Source organism: Pan paniscus, chromosome 11 (assembly GCF_029289425.2).
Source record: "Pan paniscus chromosome 11, NHGRI_mPanPan1-v2.0_pri, whole genome shotgun sequence".
NCBI lineage: Eukaryota > Metazoa > Chordata > Mammalia > Primates > Hominidae > Pan > Pan paniscus.
In genome coordinates, this window is record NC_073260.2 from 65,075,440 (window position 1) to 65,090,515 (window position 15,076).

Below are 15,076 nucleotides of genomic sequence, written 5' to 3' on the forward strand. Positions count from 1 at the left end.
ATTCCATTCCATTCCATTCCATTCCATTCGGGTTGATTCCATTGCATTCCATTCCATTCCACTCCATTGCATTCCATTCGGGTTGATTCCATTCTATTCCATTCTGTTCCAATCCATTCCTTTCCATTCCATTCGGGTTGATTCCATTCCATTCCATTCCATTCCATTCCATTCCATTCCATTCGGTTTGATTCCATTTAATTCCATTCCATCCCATTCCATTCCATTCCATTCGGGATCATTCCATTCCATTCCATTTCATTCGGGATGATTCCATTCCATTCCATTCCGTTCAATTCAATTCCATTCCATTCCATTCCTTTCGGGTTGATTCCATTCCATTCCATTGCATTCCATTTCATTCCATTCCATTCCATTCCATTCCATTCTGGTTGATTCCATTCCATTCCATTCAATTCCATTCCATTCCTTTCCATTCCATTCCATTCGGTTTGATTCCCTTCCATTCCTTTCCATTCCATTCCATACCATTCCATTCGGGTTGATAACATTCCATTCCATTCCATTCCATTCCATTCCATTCCATTCCATTCCATTCCATTCGGGTTGATTCCATTCCATTCCATTCCATTCCATTCCATTCCCTTTCATTCCATTCCATTCGTGTTGATTGCATTCCGTTCCATTCCATTCCATTCCATTCCATTCCATTCCATTCCATTCGGGTTGATTCCATTCCATTCCATTCCATTCCATTCCATTCCATTCTGGTTGATTCCATTCCATTCCATTCCATTCCGTTCCATTCGGTTTTATTCCATTCCATTCCACTCCATTCCATTGCATTCGGGTTGATTCCATTCCATTGCATTCCATTCCATTCCATTTGGGTTGATTGCATTCCATTCCAATCCATTCCATTCCATTCCATTCCATTCCATTCCATTCCATTCCATTCCATTCCATTCCATTCGGGGTGATTCCATTGCATTCCATTCCATTCCATTCCATTCCATTGCATTCCATTCGGGTTGATTCCATTCTATTCCATTCTGTTCCAATCCATTCCTTTCCATTCCATTCGGGTTGATTCCATTCCATTCCATTCCATTCCATTCCATTCCATTCCATTCGGTTTGATTCCATTTAATTCCATTCCATCCCATTCCATTCCATTCCATTCGGGATCATTCCATTCCATTCCATTTCATTCGGGATGATTCCATTCCATTCCATTCCGTTCAATTCAATTCCATTCCATTCCATTCCTTTCGGGTTGATTCCATTCCATTCCATTGCATTCCATTTCATTCCATTCCATTCCATTCCATTCCATTCTGGTTGATTCCATTCCATTCCATTCAATTCCATTCCATTCCTTTCCATTCCATTCCATTCGGTTTGATTCCCTTCCATTCCTTTCCATTCCATTCCATACCATTCCATTCGGGTTGATAACATTCCATTCCATTCCATTCCATTCCATTCCATTCCATTCCATTCCATTCCATTCGGGTTGATTCCATTCCATTCCATTCCATTCCATTCCATTCCCTTCCATTCCATTCCATTCGTGTTGATTGCATTCCGTTCCATTCCATTCCATTCCATTCCATTCCATTCCATTCTATTCCATTCCATTCCGTTCCGTTCCTTTCCATTCCATTCCATTTCATTCGGGTTGATTCCATTCCATTTCATTCCATTCCTTTTCATTCCATTCCATTCCATTCTATTCCATTCCATTCCATGCCATTCGGGATGATTCCATTCCATTCCATTCCATTCCATTCCATTCCATTCCATTCGGGTTGATTCCATTCCATTCCATTCCATTCTATTCCATGCAATTCCATTCCATTCCATTCGGGTTGATTCCATTCCATTCCATTCCCTTCCATTCCATTCCATTCCGTTCCATTCCATTCCATTCGGGTTGATTCCATTCCGTTCCATTCCATTCCATTCCATTCCATTCGGGTTGATTCCATTCCATTTCATTCCATTACATTTCATTCCATTCCATTCCATGCCATTCGGGATGATTCCATTCCATTCCATTCCATTCCATTCCATTCCATTCCATTCCATTCGGGTTGATTCCATTCCATTCCATTCCATTCTATTCCATGCCATTCCATTCCATTCCATTCGGCTTGATTCCATTCCATTCCATTCCATTCCATTCCATTCCGTTCCTTTCCATTCCATTCGGGTTGATTCCATTCCGTTCCATTCCATTCCATTCCATTCCATTCGGGTTGATTCCATTCCATTTCATTCCATTACTTTTCATTCCATTCCATTCCATTCCATTCCATGCCATTCGGGATGATTCCATTCCATTCCATTCCATTCCATTCTCCTTTACTCCATTCCATTCCATTCCATTCCATTCCATTCCATTCCATTCGGGTTGATTGCATTCCATTCCAATCCACTCCATTCCATTCCGTTTGGTTGGATTCCATTCCATTCCATCCCAATCCATTCCATTCCATTCCATTCCATTCCATTCCATTCCATTCCATTCCATTCGGGTTGATTCCATTCCATTCCATTCCATTCCATTCCCTTTCATTCCATTCCATTCGTGTTGATTGCATTCCGTTCCATTCCATTCCATTCCATTCCATTCCATTCCATTCCATTCCATTCAGGTTGATTCCATTCCATTCCATTCCATTCCATTCCATTCCATTCCATTCTGGTTGATTCCATTCCATTCCATTCCATTCCATTCCATTCCGTTCCATTCGGTTTGATTCCATTCCATTCCACTCCATTCCATTGCATTCGGGTTGATTCCATTCCATTGCATTCCATTCCATTCCATTTGGGTTGATTGCATTCCATTCCAATCCATTCCATTCCATTCCATTCCATTCCATTCCATTCCATTCCATTCGGGTTGATTCCATTGCATTCCATTCCATTCCATTCCATTGCATTCCATTCGGGTTGATTCCATTCTATTCCATTCTGTTCCAATCCATTCCTTTCCATTCCATTCGGGTTGATTCCATTCCATTCCATTCCATTCCATTCCATTCCATTCCATTCGGTTTGATTCCATTTAATTCCATTCCATCCCATTCCATTCCATTCCATTCGGGATCATTCCATTCCATTCCATTTCATTCGGGATGATTCCATTCCATTCCATTCCGTTCAATTCAATTCCATTCCATTCCATTCCTTTCGGGTTGATTCCATTCCATTCCATTGCATTCCATTTCATTCCATTCCATTCCATTCCATTCCATTCTGGTTGATTCCATTCCATTCCATTCAATTCCATTCCATTCCTTTCCATTCCATTCCATTCGGTTTGATTCCCTTCCATTCCTTTCCATTCCATTCCATACCATTCCATTCGGGTTGATAACATTCCATTCCATTCCATTCCATTCCATTCCATTCCATTGCATTCCATTCCATTCGGGTTGATTCCATTCCATTCCATTCCATTCCATTCCATTCCCTTTCATTCCATTCCATTCGTGTTGATTGCATTCCGTTCCATTCCATTCCATTCCATTCCATTCCATTCCATTCCATTCCATTCCATTCCATTCGGGTTGATTCCATTCCATTCCATTCCATTCCATTCCATTCCATTCCATTCTGGTTGATTCCATTCCATTCCATTCCATTCCGTTCCATTCGGTTTTATTCCATTCCATTCCACTCCATTCCATTGCATTCGGGTTGATTCCATTCCATTGCATTCCATTCCATTCCATTTGGGTTGATTGCATTCCATTCCAATCCATTCCATTCCATTCCATTCCATTCCATTCCATTCCATTCCATTCCATTCGGGTTGATTCCATTGCATTCCATTCCATTCCATTCCATTGCATTCCATTCGGGTTGATTCCATTCTATTCCATTCTGTTCCAATCCATTCCTTTCCATTCCATTCGGGTTGATTCCATTCCATTCCATTCCATTCCATTCCATTCCATTCCATTCGGTTTGATTCCATTTAATTCCATTCCATCCCATTCCATTCCATTCCATTCGGGATCATTCCATTCCATTCCATTTCATTCGGGATGATTCCATTCCATTCCATTCCGTTCAATTCAATTCCATTCCATTCCATTCCTTTCGGGTTGATTCCATTCCATTCCATTGCATTCCATTTCATTCCATTCCATTCCATTCCATTCCATTCTGGTTGATTCCATTCCATTCCATTCAATTCCATTCCATTCCTTTCCATTCCATTCCATTCGGTTTGATTCCCTTCCATTCCTTTCCATTCCATTCCATACCATTCCATTCGGGTTGATAACATTCCATTCCATTCCATTCCATTCCATTCCATTCCATTCCATTCCATTCCATTCCATTCGGGTTGATTCCATTCCATTCCATTCCATTCCATTCCATTCCCTTTCATTCCATTCCATTCGTGTTGATTGCATTCCGTTCCATTCCATTCCATTCCATTCCATTCCATTCCATTCCATTCGGGTTGATTCCATTCCATTCCATTCCATTCCATTCCATTCCATTCCATTCTGGTTGATTCCATTCCATTCCATTCCATTCCGTTCCATTCGGTTTTATTCCATTCCATGCCACTCCATTCCATTGCATTCGGGTTGATTCCATTCCATTGCATTCCATTCCATTCCATTTGGGTTGATTGCATTCCATTCCAATCCATTCCATTCCATTCCATTCCATTCCATTCCATTCCATTCCATTCGGGTTGATTCCATTGCATTCCATTCCATTCCATTCCATTGCATTCCATTCTGGTTGATTCCATTCTATTCCATTCTGTTCCAATCCATTCCTTTCCATTCCATTCGGGTTGATTCCATTCCATTCCATTCCATTCCATTCCATTCCATTCCATTCGGTTTGATTCCATTTAATTCCATTCCATCCCATTCCATTCCATTCCATTCGGGATCATTCCATTCCATTCCATTTCATTCGGGATGATTCCATTCCATTCCATTCCGTTCAATTCAATTCCATTCCATTCCATTCCTTTCGGGTTGATTCCATTCCATTCCATTGCATTCCATTTCATTCCATTCCATTCCATTCCATTCCATTCTGGTTGATTCCATTCCATTCCATTCAATTCCATTCCATTCCTTTCCATTCCATTCCATTCGGTTTGATTCCATTCCATTCCATTCCATTCCATTCCATACCATTCCATTCGGGTTGATAACATTCCATTCCATTCCATTCCATTCCATTCCATTCCATTCCATTCCATTCCATTCGGGTTGATTCCATTCCATTCAATTCCATTCCGTTTGACTCCATTCCATTCCAATTCATTCCGGTTGATTCCATTCCATTCCATTCCTTTCCATTCCATTTAGGTTGATTCCATTCCATTCCATTCCATTCCATTCCTTTCCATTCCGGTTGATTCCATTCCATTCCATTACATTGCATTCCATTCGGGTTGACTCCATTCCATTCCATTCCACTCCATTCGGGTTTATTCCATTCCATTCCATTCCATTCCATCCCACTCCATTCCATTCCATTCGCGTTGATTCCATTCCATTCCATTCCATTCTATTCCATTCGGGTTGATTCCATTCCGTTCCATTCCATTCCATTCCATTCCATTCGTGTTGAGTCCATTGCATTCCATTCCGTTCCATTCCATTCCATGCCATTCGGGATGATTCCATTCCATTCCATTCCGTTGCATTCGGGTTGATTCCTTTCCATTTCATTCCATTCCATTGCATTCCATTCCATTCCATTCGGGTTGATTCCATTCCATTCCATTCCATTGCATTCCATTCCGTTTGATTCCATTCCATTCCATTCCATTCCGTTCCATTCGGGTTGATTCCATTCCGTTCCATTCCATTCCATTCCATTCCATTCGTGTTGACTCCATTGCATTCCATTCCGTTCCATTCCATTCCATGCCATTTGGGATGATTCCATTCCATTCCATTCCTTTCCAATCCATTCGGGTTGATTCCATTCCATTTCATTCCATTCCATTGCATTCCATCCCATTCCATTCGGGTTGATTCCATTCCATTCCATTCCATTGCATTCCATTCCGTTTGATTCCATTCCATTCCATTCCGTTCCAATCCATTCGGGTTGATTCCATTCCGTTCCATTCCATTCCATTCCATTCCATTCCATTCCATTCGGATTGATTCCATTCCATTTCATTCCATTCCATTCCAATCCATTCGGGTCGATTTCATTCCACTCCATTACATTCCATGCCATTCGGGATGATTCCATTCCATTCCATTCCAATCCATTCCATTCGAGTGGATTCCATTCCATTCCATTACATTACATTCCATTCGATTTCATTCCATTCCATTCCATTCGGGTTGGTTCCATTCCATTCCTTTTCATTGCATTCCATTCCATTCCATTCGTGTTGATTCCATTCCATTCCATTCCATTCCATTCCATTTCATTACATTCCCGTTGATTCCATTCCATTCCATTGCATTCCATTTCATTCCATTCCGGTTGATTCCATTCCATTCCATTCCATTCCATTCCATTCCATTCCATTTCATTCCATTCCATTCCATTTCTTTCCATTCCATTCCCTTCCATTCCATTCCATTCCATTTCATTCCATTCCATTCCATTCCATTTCATTCCATTCCATTCCATTTCATTCCATTCCATTCCATTCCATTCCATTCCATTCTGGTTGATTCCATTCCATTCCATTGAATTCCATTCCATTCCATTCCGGTTGTTTCCATTCCATTCCATTCCATTCCATTCCAATCCATTCTGGTTGATTCCATTCCATTCCATTACATTACATTCCTTTCAATTCCATTCCATTCGGGTTGATTCTCCTCCACTCCATTTCATTCCATTCCATAGCATTCCATTCAGGTTGATAACATTCCATTCCATTCCGTACAATTCCATTCCATTTCATTCCATTCCATTCCATTCCATTCCATTCGGGTTGATTCCATTCCATTCAATGCCATTCGGTTTGACTCCAATAAATTCCATTCCATTCTGGTTGATGCCATTCCATTCCATTCCATTCCTTTCCATTCCATTTAGGCTGATTCCATTCCATTCCATTCCAATCCATTCCATTCCATTCCCTTCCATTCCATTATATTTGTGTTGACTGCATTCCATTCCAATCCATTCCATTCCATTCCATTCCATTCCGGTTGATTCCATTTCATTCCATTCCATTCCATTCCATTCCATTCGGGTTGATTAAATTGCATTCCATTCCATTCCATTCCATTCCATTCCATTCCATTCCATTCACGTTGATTCCATTCCATTTCAATCCATTCCGTTCCATTCCATTCGGGTTGATTCCATTCCATTCCATTCCATTCCATTCCATTCCATTCCATTCCATTCGGGTTGACTCTATTCCATTCAATTCCATCCCATTCCATTCCATCCCATTCCATTCCATTCCATTCGCGTGGATTCCATTCCATTTCATTCAATTCCATTACATTCGAGTTGATAGTTTCCATTCCTTTCCTTTCCATTCCATTCCATTCCATTCCATTCGTGTTGATTCTTTTCCGTTCCATTCCTTTCCATTCCTTTGCATTCCATTCCATTACATTCCAATCGGGTTGATACCATTCCGTTCCATTCCATTCCATTCCACTCCATTCCGGTTGATTCCATGCCATTCCATTTCATTGCATTCCATTCCATTCCATTCCATTCCATTCCATTCGGGTTGACTTCTTTGCATTCCCTTCCATCCCATTCCATTCTATTCCATTCGAGTTGATTCCATTCCATTCCATTCCTTTCCATTCCATTCGGGTTGATTCTGTTCCTTTCCATTCCATTCCATTCGAGATGATACCATTCCAATCCATTCCATTCCGTTCCATTCCATTCCTTTCGGGTTGATTCCATTCCATTCCATTCCATTCCATTCCATACCATTCCATTCCTTTCTTGTTGATTCCATTCCATTCCGTTTCATTCCATTCGTGTTGATTGCATTCCATTCCATTCCATTCCATTGCAGTCGGTCTGATATCATTCCATTCCGTTCCATTCGATTCCATTCCATTCGGGTTGGTTCCATTCCATTCCTATCCATTCCATTCCATTCCATTCCATTCCATTCCGTTCGGGTTGATTCCATTCCGTTCCACTCCATTCCATTCCATTCCATTCCATTCCATTCCATTCCATTCGGGTTGATTCCATTCCATTTCTTTCCTTTCCATTGTATTCGGGTTGATTCTCTTCCATTCCATTCCATTCCATTCCATTCCATTCCATTCCATTCGGGTTGATTCCTTTCCATTCCATTCTATTCCATTCCATTGCATTCCATTCCATTCGGGTCGATTCCATTCCATTCCATGCCATTCCATTCCATTCCGGTCCATTCCATTCCATTCGAGTTGATTCCATTCCGTTGCATTCCATTCCATTCCATTTCATTCGGGTTGATTCCATTCCATTTCATTCCATTCCATTTCATTCCATTCCATTCCATTCTATTCCATTCCATTCCATGCCATTCGGGATGATTCCGTTCCATTCCATTCCATTCCATTCCATTCCATTCCATTCCATTCCATTCGGGTTGATTCCATTCCATTCCATTCCATTCTATTCCATGCCATTCCATTCCATTCCATTCGGGTTGATTCCATTCCATTCCATTCCATTCCATTCCATTCCATTCCATTCCGTTCCATTCCATTCCATTCGGGTTGATTCCATTCCGTTCCATTCCATTCCATTCCATTCCATTCGGGTTGATTCAATTCCATTTCATTCCATTACATTTCATTCCATTCCATTCCATTCCATTCCATGCCATTCGGGATGATTCCATTCCATTCCATTCGGGTTGATTCCATTCCATTCCTTTTCATTCCATTCCATTCCATTCCATTCGTTTTGATTCCATTCCATTCCATTCCATTACATTACATTACATTCGGGTTGATTCCATTCCATTCCATTGCATTCCATTCCATTCCATTCCATTGCATTCCATTCCGTTTGATTCCATTCCATTCCATTCCATTCCAATCCATTCGGGTTGATTCCATTCCGTTCCATTCCATTCCATTCCATTCCTTTCCATTCCATTCGGATTGATTCCATTCCATTTCATTCCATTCCATTCCAATCCATTCGGGTAGATTTCATTCCATTCCATTACATTCCATGCCATTCGGGATGATTCCATTCCATTCCATTCCAATCCATTCCATTCGAGTGGATTCCATTCCATTCCATTATATTCCATTCGATTTCATTCCATTCCATTCCATTCGGGTTGGTTCCATTCCATTCCTTTTCATTCCATTCCATTCCATTCCATTCGTGTTGATTCCATTCCATTCCATTCCATTACATTACATTACATTCCCGTTGATTCCATTCCATTCCATTGCATTCCATTTCATTCCATTCCGGTTGATTCCATTCCATTCCATTCCATTGCATTCCATTCCATTCCATTCGGGTTTATTCCATTCCATTCCATTCCATTCCATTCCATTCCATTCCATTCCATTCTGGTTGATTCCATTCCATTCCATTCCATTCCGTTCCATTCGGTTTGATTCCATTCCATTCCACTCCATTCCATTGCATTCGGGTTGATTCCATTCCATTGCATTCCATTCCATTCCATTTGCGTTGAGTGCATTCCATTCCAATCCATTCCATTCCATTCCATTCCATTCCATTCGGGTTGACTCCATTCCATTCAATTCCATGCCATTCCATTCCATTCCATTCCATTCCATTCCATTCCATTCCATTCCATTGCATTCCATTCGGGTTGACTCCATTCCATTCAATTCCATGCCATTCCATTCCATCCCATTCCATTCCATTCCATTCGCTTGGATTCCATTCCATTTCATTCAATTCCATTACATTCGAGTTGATACTTTCCATTCCATTCCTTTCCATTCCATTCTTTCCATTACATTCGAGTTGATTCTTTTCCATTCCATTCCTTTCCATTCCATTGCATTCCATTCCATTCCATTCCAGTCGGGTTGATACCATTCCGTTCCATTCCATTCCATTCCATTCCATTCTGGTTGATTCCATGCCCTTCCGTTTCATTGCATTCCATTCCATTCCATTCCATTCCATTCCATTCGGGTTGACTTCTTTGCATTCCCTTCCATCCCATTCCATTCTATTCCATTCGGGTTGATTCCATTCCATTCCATTCCATTCCATTCCATTCGGGTTGATTCTGTTCCTTTCCATTCCATTCCATTCGAGATGATACCATTCCAATCCATTCCATTCCGTTCCATTCCATTCCTTTCGGGTTGATTCCATTCCATTCCATTCCATTCCATTACATACCATTCCATTCCTTTCTTGTTGATTCCATTCCATTCCGTTTCATTCCATTCGTGTTGATTGCATTCCATTGCATTCCATTCCATTGCAGTCGGTCTGATATCGTTCCATTCCGTTCCATTCCATTCCATTCCATTCGGGTTGGTTCCATTCCATTCCTATCCATTCCATTCCATTCCATTCCATTCCATTCCATTCCTTTCGGGTTGATTCCATTCCGTTCCATTCCATTCCATTCCATTCGATTCCATTCGGGTTGATTCCATTCCATTTCTTTCCTTTCCATTGTATTCGGGTTGATTCTCTTCCATTCCATTCCATTCCATTCCATTCCATTCCATTCCATTCCATTCCATTCCATTCGGGTTGATTCCATTCCATTCCATTCCATTCTATTCCATTCCATTGCATTCCATTCCATTCGGGTTGATTCCATTCCATTCCATGCCATTCCATTCCATTCTGTTCCATTCCATTCCATTCGGGTTGATTCCATTCCGTTCCATTCCATTCCATTCCATTTCATTCGGGTTGATTCCATTCCATTTAATTCTTTCCATTTCATTCCAGTCCATTCCATTCTATTCCATTCCATTCCATGCCATTCGGGATGATTCCATTCCATTCCATTCCATTCCATTCCATTCCATTCCATTCCATTCGTGTTGATTCCATTCCATTCCATTCCATTCTATTCCATGCCATTCCATTCCATTCCATTCGAGTTGATTGCATTCCATTCCATTCCATTCCATTCCATTCCATTCCATTCCATTCCGTTCCATTCCATTCCATTCGGGTTGATTCCATTCCGTTCCATTCCATTCCATTCCATTCCATTCGGGTTGATTCCATTCCATTTCATTCCATTACATTTCATTCCATTCCATTCCATGCCATTCGGGATGATTCCATTCCATTCCATTCCATTCCATTCCATTCCATTCCATTCCATTCCATTCGGGTTGATTCCATTCCATTCCATTCCATTCTATTCCATGCCATTCCATTCCATTCCATTCGGGTTGATTCCATTCCATTCCATTCCATTCCATTCCATTCCATTCCATTCCATTCCGTTCCTTTCCATTCCATTCGGGTTGATTCCATTCCGTTCCATTCCATTCCATTCCATTCCATTCGGGTTGATTCCATTCCATTTCATTCCATTACATTTCATTCCATTCCATTCCATTCCATTCCATGCCATTCGGGATGATTCCATTCCATTCCATTCCATTCCATTCTCCTTTACTCCATTCCATTCCATTCCATTCCATTCCATTCCATTCCATTCCATTCCATTCCATTCCATTCCTTTCGGGTTGATTGCATTCCATTCCAATCCACTCCATTCCATTCCGTTTGGTTGGATTCCATTCCATTCCATCCCAATCCATTCCATTCCATTCCATTCCATTCCATTCCATTCCATTCCATTCCATTCCATTCCATTCGGGTTGATTCCATTCCATTCCATTCCATTCCATTCCATTCCCTTTCATTCCATTCCATTCGTGTTGATTGCATTCCGTTCCATTCCATTCCATTCCATTCCATTCCATTCCATTCCATTCCATTCCATTCGGGTTGATTCCATTCCATTCCATTCCATTCCATTCCATTCCATTCCATTCTGGTTGATTCCATTCCATTCCATTCCATTCCGTTCCATTCGGTTTGATTCCATTCCAATCCACTCCATTCCATTGCATTCGGGTTGATTCCATTCCATTGCATTCCATTCCATTCCATTTGGGTTGATTGCATTCCATTCCAATCCATTCCATTCCATTCCATTCCATTCCATTCCATTCCATTCGGGTTGATTCCATTGCATTCCATTCCATTCCATTCCATTGCATTCCATTCGGGTTGATTCCATTCTATTCCATTCTGTTCCAATCCATTCCTTTCCATTCCATTCGGGTTGATTCCATTCCATTCCATTCCATTCCATTCCATTCCATTCCATTCGGGTTGACTCCATTCCATTCAATTCCATCCCATTCCATTCCATCCCATTCCATTCCATTCCATTCGCGTGGATTCCATTCCATTTCATTCAATTCCATTACATTCGAGTTGATACTTTCCATTCCATTCCTTTCCATTCCATTCCATTACATTACATTCGAGTTGATTCTTTTCCATTCCATTCCTTTCCATTCCATGCCATTCCATTCCATTCCATTCCAATCCGGTTGATACCATTCCGTTCCACTCCATTCCATTCCATTCCATTCCGGTTGATTCCATGCCATTCCATTTCATTGCATTCCATTCCATTCCATTCCATTCCATTCCATTCCATTCCATTCCATTCCATTCGGGTTGATTCCATTCCATTCCATTCCATTCCATTCCATTCCATTCCATTCTGGTTGATTCCATTCCATTCCATTCCATTCCGTTCCATTCGGTTTGATTCCATTCCATTCCACTCCATTCCATTGCATTCGGGTTGATTCCATTCCATTGCATTCCATTCCATTCCATTTGGGTTGATTGCATTCCATTCCAATCCATTCCATTCCATTCCATTCCATTCCATTCCGTTCCATTCCATTCCATTCCATTCGGGTTGATTCCATTGCATTCCATTCCATTCCATTCCATTGCATTCCATTCGGGTTGATTCCATTCTATTCCATTCTGTTCCAATCCATTCCTTTCCATTCCATTCGGGTTGATTCCATTCCATTCCATTCCATTCCATTCCATTCCATTCCATTCCATTCGGTTTGATTCCATTTAATTCCATTCCATCCCATTCCATTCCATTCCATTCGGGATCATTCCATTCCATTCCATTTCATTCGGGATGATTCCATTCCATTCCATTCCGTTCAATTCAATTCCATTCCATTCCATTCCTTTCGGGTTGATTCCATTCCATTACATTGCATTCCATTTCATTCCATTCCATTCCATTCCTTTCCATTCCATTCCATTCGGTTTGATTCCCTTCCATTCCATTCCATTCCATTCCATAACATTCCATTCGGGTTGATAACATTCCATTCCATTCCATTCCATTCCATTCCATTCCATTCCATTCGGGTTGATAACATTCCATTCCATTCCATTCCATTCCATTCCATTCCATTCCATTCCATTCGGGTTGATAACATTCCATTCCATTTCAATCCATTCCGTTCCATTCCATTCGTGTTGATTCCATTCCATTCCATTCCATTCCATTCGGGTTGACTCCATTCCATTCAATTCCATCCCATTCCATTCCATCCCATTCCATTCCATTCCATTCGCGTGGATTCCATTCCATTTCATTCCATTCCATTACATTCGAGTTGATACTTTCCATTCCATTCCTTTCCATTCCATTCCATTCCATTACATTCGAGTTGATTCTTTTCCATTCCATTCCTTTCCATTCCATGCCATTCCATTCCATTCCATTCCAATCGGGTTGATACCATTCCGTTCCACTCCATTCCATTCCATTCCATTCCGGTTGATTCCATGCCATTCCATTTCATTGCATTCCATTCCATTCCATTCCATTCCATTCCATTCCATTCGGGTTGACTTCTATGCATTCCCTTCCATCCCATTCCATTCTATTCCATTAGGGTTGATTCCATTCCATTCCATTCCATTCCATTCCATTCGGGTTGATTCTATTCCATTCCATTCCATTCCATTCCATTTGGGTTGATTCTGTTCCTTTCCATTCCATTCCATTCGAGATGATACCCTTCCAATCCATTCCATTCCGTTCCATTCCATTCCTTTCAAGTTGATTCCATTCCATTCCATTCCATTCCATTCCATTCCATTCCATTCCTTTCTTGTTGATTCCATTCCATTCCGTTTCATTCCATTCGTGTTGATTGCATTCCATTCCATTCCATTCCATTGCTATCGGTCTGATATCGTTCCATTCCGTTCCATTCGATTCCATTCCATTCGGTTGGGTTCCATTCCATTCCTATCCAGTCCATTCCATTCCATTCCGTTCGGGATGATTCCATTCCGTTCCATTCCATTCCATTCCATTCCATTCCATTCGGGTTGATTCCATTCCATTTCTTTCCTTTCCATTGTATTCGGGTTGATTCTATTCCATTCCAATCCATTCCATTCCATTCCATTCCATTCCATTCGGGTTGATTCCATTCCATTCCATTCCATTCTATTCCATTCCATTGCATTCCATTCCATTCGGGTTGATTCCATTCCATTCCATGCCACTCCATTCCATTCCGTTCCATTCCATTCCATTCGGGTTGATTCCATTCCATTCCATTCCATTCCATTCCATTCCATTCAGGTTGATTCCATTCCATTTCATTCCATTCCATTTCATTCCATCCCATTCCATTCTATTCCATTCCATTCCATGCCTTTCGGGATGATTCCATTCCATTCCATTCCATTCCATTCCATTCCATTCCATTCGGGTTGATTCCATTCCATTCCATTCCATTCTATTCCATTCCATTCCATTCCATTCCATTCCATTCAGATTGATTCCATTCAATTCCATTCCATTCCATTCCATTCCATTCCGTTCCATTCCATTCCATTCGGGATGATTCCATTCCGTTCCATTCCATTCCATTCGGGTTGATTCCATTCCATTTCATTCCATTCCATTTCATTCCATTTCATTCCATTCCATTCCATTCCATTCCTTGCCATTCGGGATGATTCCATTCCATTCCATTCCATTCCATTCTCCTTTACTCCATTCCATTGCATTCCATTCCATTCCATTCCATTCCATTCGGGTTGATTGCAT